This window comes from Cryptomeria japonica, chromosome 9, assembly GCF_030272615.1.
Source record: "Cryptomeria japonica chromosome 9, Sugi_1.0, whole genome shotgun sequence".
NCBI classification, from domain to species: Eukaryota; Viridiplantae; Streptophyta; class Pinopsida; order Cupressales; family Cupressaceae; genus Cryptomeria; species Cryptomeria japonica.
This window is the reverse complement of record NC_081413.1, coordinates 571,777,519-571,783,882: the sequence shown is the minus strand read 5'-3', so window position 1 is coordinate 571,783,882 and position 6,364 is coordinate 571,777,519.

The window sequence follows — 6,364 nt, the reverse complement described above, 5'->3', positions numbered from 1 at the left end:
CAATCATTTATCATATCAATAACTATGATAAAAACCATCAAGCAATTAATTCATCCTTGATAGCCATTCTACATTTGCATATAAACAATCTATTGATAATCATACTATGTATTTTGCTCATGTTCATCGATCTAATAAATCTTGTATTTAGATGTATATCAATTAACATAAATAATGATGACACCGATTAACATATATCGGATTGCATATATTATATTGGGCTGCATATAACATATCGAGATGTATATCGGGTGGCAATATAAAGGTCACCGATAGTTATCGGTGTGTTAGTCTACACCGATAGTTATCGGTTGTCAAGGCTAACACACCGATAACTATCGGCTGTTAGCATTGGGCAAACACCGATAGACTTCGGTTATAATCCTACTCCACACCGATTGGCATTTACGGTAAAACATGCATTTGTTAGTATAAACAAAAAGGCACGATCAAGTAACATTGCTTGACCGTAACCCATTTGTTATATACTTATAGTGAGTGGCATTCGTGAGATAGGATAGAGAAAATATTAAATGCTCCTCTCATCTGCCACAAGCAAGAAGATAGTTAAATATATATAATAAGGCAATAATAAATACAACAAAATGAGATATTAGAATATAACTTGCATATTGGATGTAAATTGAACATCATTTACATGGTATAAGAGCTATAGTTAAATCGAACCTGAGGTTGTTCAATTTTACGTAAAATTCAAATCAAGTATATATTCAACATCACAATCCTATCAATGGCTAGCGCTATCAGATTTGAAGACAGACTTGCAGGAGGTGATGACTTCTCCGCATGGAAATTCAAAATTCAAATGATACTAAAAGATAACAAAGTTGAATCATTTGTAAAGACCGAATCTAAAGAACCTGAGACTGAACCTGATCAAGCAATTTGGAGAGAAGGAAATGATAAGGCTATCAAAATAATAGTTGATGGGGTAAGGAACAATATTATGCCCATCATAAAGAAACACGAATCAACCTTCAACATGTTCAAAGCACTTGAAGACGCTTTTGAGATATCCAATGCCAGTAGAACCTTGGCTCTAAAAAGAGAGATAAATCATATAACCATGATAAAAGGAGAATCAGTCAATGCCTACTTCATGCGGATATCTACCTTAAGGGATGAACTACCAACCCTTGGATATGAGATCCAAAGCAAAGAATTAACTCTCATTGTTTTAGATGGGTTGCCTAGTATCTGAGAAACGTTCGTCCAAGGCATCAGTGCAAGGGATAACTTTCCAAAATTCGATAGACTAAAGGCTGATTGTCTCTAAGAGGAATCAAGGCAAAATAAGAAAGGAATCAAACAAAAGAATATAGATGAAGATCTTCAAGTTCTAACTACGAACTCAGACAGAAAGGGCAAGAAGAAGCAATTCAGGAAGAGAAAAGGTCGTCATAGCAAGAACTCTTTCAAAAAGGATCTCTCTCAAATTCAATGTTACAGATGTGACAAATTTGGGCACTATGTTGCCAAATGTCTTGAAAGAGCTAAACAAGCCACATTTGCCAAATCAGGAAAATCGAAAAGGGAAGAGGACTCCGAGAAGTATGTACTCTATTAAGCATTCACACATCAAACATCAAACAAAGCGAACTCCTGGGTGATCGACAATGACTCATCCAGACACATCACAGGATTTAGAGAAGTACTAGACTTCATGAGAGAGGAAAATGATGAAGAGGTAACCATCGGAGATGACTCCACAAACCCTGTCAAAGGAGTTGGAAACTGCACCATCAAACTAAAGTCGGGTGTATCATTACAACTTAGAGGAGTGCTATATGTTCCAGGCATTAAGAGGAATCTTGTCTCCATATCAGCACTGGAGGACAACGGATACAGAGTGACCTTCATGGACAACAAAGTGTTGGCTTGGCCAAAGAACTCATCCATCAAGAAAGCTAATACAATTGGTCAAAGACAAGGCTACCTATATGAGCTATGCACAGAGCCCAACTTAGCCCTAATTCATGAAACTACAGATGTTAATGAAATCTGGCATAGAAGATTAGACCACCTAAATTTTAGAGCTTTATCATCAATGGGAGACCTTGTCACAGGTCTACTTAAGCTAAAGCAATATCATTCAGGGGCATGCATAGGATGTGCCCTAGGTAAAAATACTAAGGGTGCTTTTCAGAGTAGTACTAGGAAAACAAGTAAAATTTTAGAGTTAGTTCATTCTGATGTATGTAGACCTATGTCTGTAAATTCATTGGGGGGATTTTCGTATTATGTAATATTTGTTGACGACTACTCTAGGAAAACCTGGATCTGAAATGTAAAGAATTAGAAGACATCCTTAATAGGTTTAAAGAATTCAAATCATTAACAGAGAACTACTCAGGAAACAAAATTAAAACCCTAAGAACTAATAATGGGGGGGAATACACATCAGAATTATTTTAAAGAGTTTTGTAAAAATTCAGGGATTAAGAGGGAGTTAATAATACTTTACAACCCTCAACAAAATGGGATAGCAGAAAAGAAAAATAGGACAATCGTTGAAGCTGCCAAAGCTATGATTCTTGATCAGAATCTAAATATCAATCTTTGGGAAGAAGCAACTAGCACTGCAGTATACATTCAAAACACATGTCCTCACTCTCATCTTGAAGACAAGACCCTTAAGGAAGTCTTTACTAAATCAAAACCAGATATAAGTCACCTTAGGATTTTTGGATGCCCTGTTTATATTCATGTACCTAAGGAGAAAAGATTAAAATTAGAGCCTTCTGGAAAAAGGGGAATCTTTGTAGGATACAGTGAAACCTCCAAAGCCTACAGGTATATATACCTGGTCAAAAGAATATTGAACTAAGTAGGGATGTGATCTTTGAAGAAAACTTAGCCTTCAAAAGAGCCCAAAGCTCTCTAGATCTTGAAGTCCATATTCCCAACCCCAGCTTAGATAGAGATCCTACTTCTAAGCTTCAGAGGGAGAATCCTGAGGAAACTGAATGAAACTCTAAGTCCACCTAGAAAAAACCTCAAGAAAAGACCACTAGGGGCCACCAAAACTGTAGAAGAAGCTCAGAAGTTTGCTGCTCCCTTAGGAACCTTCAGAGAAAGCAAAAGGCCTAATAAATTCACTAGCTATGTTGTACTTATGAATGACCTCTCTAAAGCTGAACCAAACAATGTATCAGATGCACTTCAACATCAAGTATGGAAGGATGCCATGTCTGAAGAGTATCAATCCATTATGAAAAACAATGTTTGAGAGATTGTTCCTAGGCCAACCAAGAAATCTGTGGTTTCATCTAAATGGTTGTTCAAAATCAAACATGCTGCAGATGACAGTATTGAAAAACACAAGGCCAGATTCGTAGCTAGAAGCTTCTCACAAAGGGAGGGAATAGATTATGAAGAGACCTTTGCACCTGTTGCCAGGTATACATCAGTAAGATTTGTATTAGCCATTGCAACAACAAAGGGATGGAAGGTACACCAAATGGACGTTAAGACAACTTTTCTAAATGGTGAGATCTCAGAAGAAGTCTACCTAGAGCAACCTGAAGGTTTTGAAATTCATGACACAGAGTCTCATGTGTGTAGACTCAAGAAAGCTCTCTATGGGCTCAAATAGGCTCCGAGGGCTTGGTATGAAAGAATAGACACCTATCTCTCAGGACTAGGCTTCTCCAAAAATGATGTAGACCCTAATCTCTACTACAAAAGAAATAAAGGTGATATGCTAATATTGATTTTATATGTTGATGACTTATTAATCACAGGAAATGATCAACTTATAAAACAATGCAAGAATGATCTATCCAAAGAATTTGATATGAAGGACTTAGGACTCCTTCATTACTTCCTAGGATCGGAAGTATGGCAGAATTCTGACGACATTATACTAAACCAAGGAAAGTACACCTTGGATATTTTGAAGAGATTAAGAATGCTAAATTGTAGACCCATGACCTCTCCTATGGAAACCAACTTATATAAACTTAAAGAAGCAGCAACAGAGTCACAACCCACTGATTCTACTTAATATAGACAGATGATTAGGTCCCTGATGTACCTGGTAAATACAAGACCAAATATCTGTTATGCAGTTAATGCTCTAAGCCAGTTTATGTGTGAACCGAAGGAGATACACCTGGTTGCAGTGAAGCAGATTATGAGGTACCTACAAGGTACTCTAAACCTTGGTCTCAAATACAAGAAGGTTGAGATAGACTTACATGGATTTACAGATTCAGGTTGGGCTGGAAGTGTAATAGATAGTAAAAGCACCTCAGGGTGTTGCTTCAGTCTAGGTTCAACTATGATATCTTGGATCACCAGGAAGGAGTCTTCTGTAGCTCAAAGTTCCACTGAGGCAGAATACATTGCAACTTCTATGGCTGCCTGAGAGGCAGTATGGCTTAGGAAGTTGTTTGTGGGATTGTTTGGAGAACCTATAAAACCCACTGTTATACACTGTGACAACCAGAGCTGCATAAAACTTAAAGTAAACCCAATGTTTCATGACAGATCCAAGCATATTGAGATTCCATACCACTATGTGCGAGATATGGTAAATAGGAATGCAATCCAACTGGAATATGTTTGTATAGGATATCAAATTGCAGACATTCTGACCAAACCCCTTTCCGGAGTGAAGGTTGATCACTTCAGAAAAGGCTTAGGCATGACAAAAAGGTAATTTGCTTTGTAATCTATGTTTGCATACCTATAAGATGTTTAATGTGTAAACCTCTTTGTCATGTTAGGACAATTTTGGATTCTATCCCCTGGGTTCACATCTAAGAGGTGACGATCTCTCAAGATAGTGAAAACTTGTATGGGGTCATTATAAGGTGACGATCTTATAATGTCCAAACCAGTTATCATGTTGGATCTCTGGTATGTCATGGATAGGCCATGATTGTGTTGTGATAAAACACTTGTATAAAGTGTTAGTGCACTTATCACAACTAAGATAAGGTGAGAAATTAATCTTTCTCATATGATTATCCTTAAGTATTGCGTGTGTAGGCAATACTGATATCACATGCTTAGGTGATATCCTGTCAATCACAAGATTGATGTTATGAACTTTAGTATCACGTGTTTAGGTGATACTTCATACCAAATGATTAGGTGGTATGATTTCCCATGAATGACTAAAATGATTACTATTAATTGAATTGTGATGCTTGAATATATTGTCTACATTCATCTTACCTAGCTAAGAGGGAGTGTTAATGCATGATAGCTTCGATAAGATAAATGATTGAATGAGAGATAAATGAAGTCTCTCATTCAATCATTTATCATATCAATAACTATGATAAAAACCATCAAGCAATTAATCCATCCTTGATAGCCATTCTACATTTGCATATAAACAACCTATTGATAATCATACTATGTATTTTGCTCATGTTCATTGATCTAATAAATCTTGTATTTAGATGTTTATCGATTAACATAAATAATGATGACACCGATTAACATATATTATATTGGGCTGTATATAACATATCGGGTTGCATATAATATATTGGGATGTATATCGGGTGGCAATATAAAGGTCACCGATAGTTATCGGTGTGTTAGTCTACATCGATAGCTATCGATTGTCAAGGCTAACACACCGATAACTATCGGCTGTTAGCGTTGGGCAAACATTGATAGACTTCGGTTATAATCCTACTCCACACTGATTGACATTTACGGTAAAACATGCATTTGTTAGTATAAACAAAAAGGCATGATCAAGTAATGTCTTGATTGGTCATGACCGATCAAGGCATTGCTTGACTGTGCCCCATTTGTTATATACTTATAGTGAGTGGCATTCGTGAGATAGGACATAGAAAATATTAAATGCTCCTCTCATCTGCCACAAGCAAGAAGATAGTTAGATATATACAATAAGGCAATAATAAATACAACAAAATGAGATATTAGAATATAACTTGCATATTGAATGTAAATTGAACATCATTTACACAATTTGGGTGGTAAAATCAAATATGTATTTTGAGTGATTATGTAATTGGGTTGGGCCCAAACTCATGAAGGGTGTGGCAAAGGCAATCAAGCAATAACATCTTAATAGGTCAAGACCTATTTAAACGATATACATAATATTATTATTAAATTAACAAGGCAGGCCAACTTGAGACTTGACACCACAAGTCAAGTATATAAGCAAGTCATTTGCATGACATAATTAATCAATCAACATAGACACTTAGCGAATACATTCTTCATTCAACAACAAACTTCTCCCAAGGTTAGCAAACATCATTTCAAGGTCAACGAACACCACTCCAAGGTCAGCGAAGATATACTTAAGGACAACAAAGATACTATCAAGAACAACGAAGTCATTCCT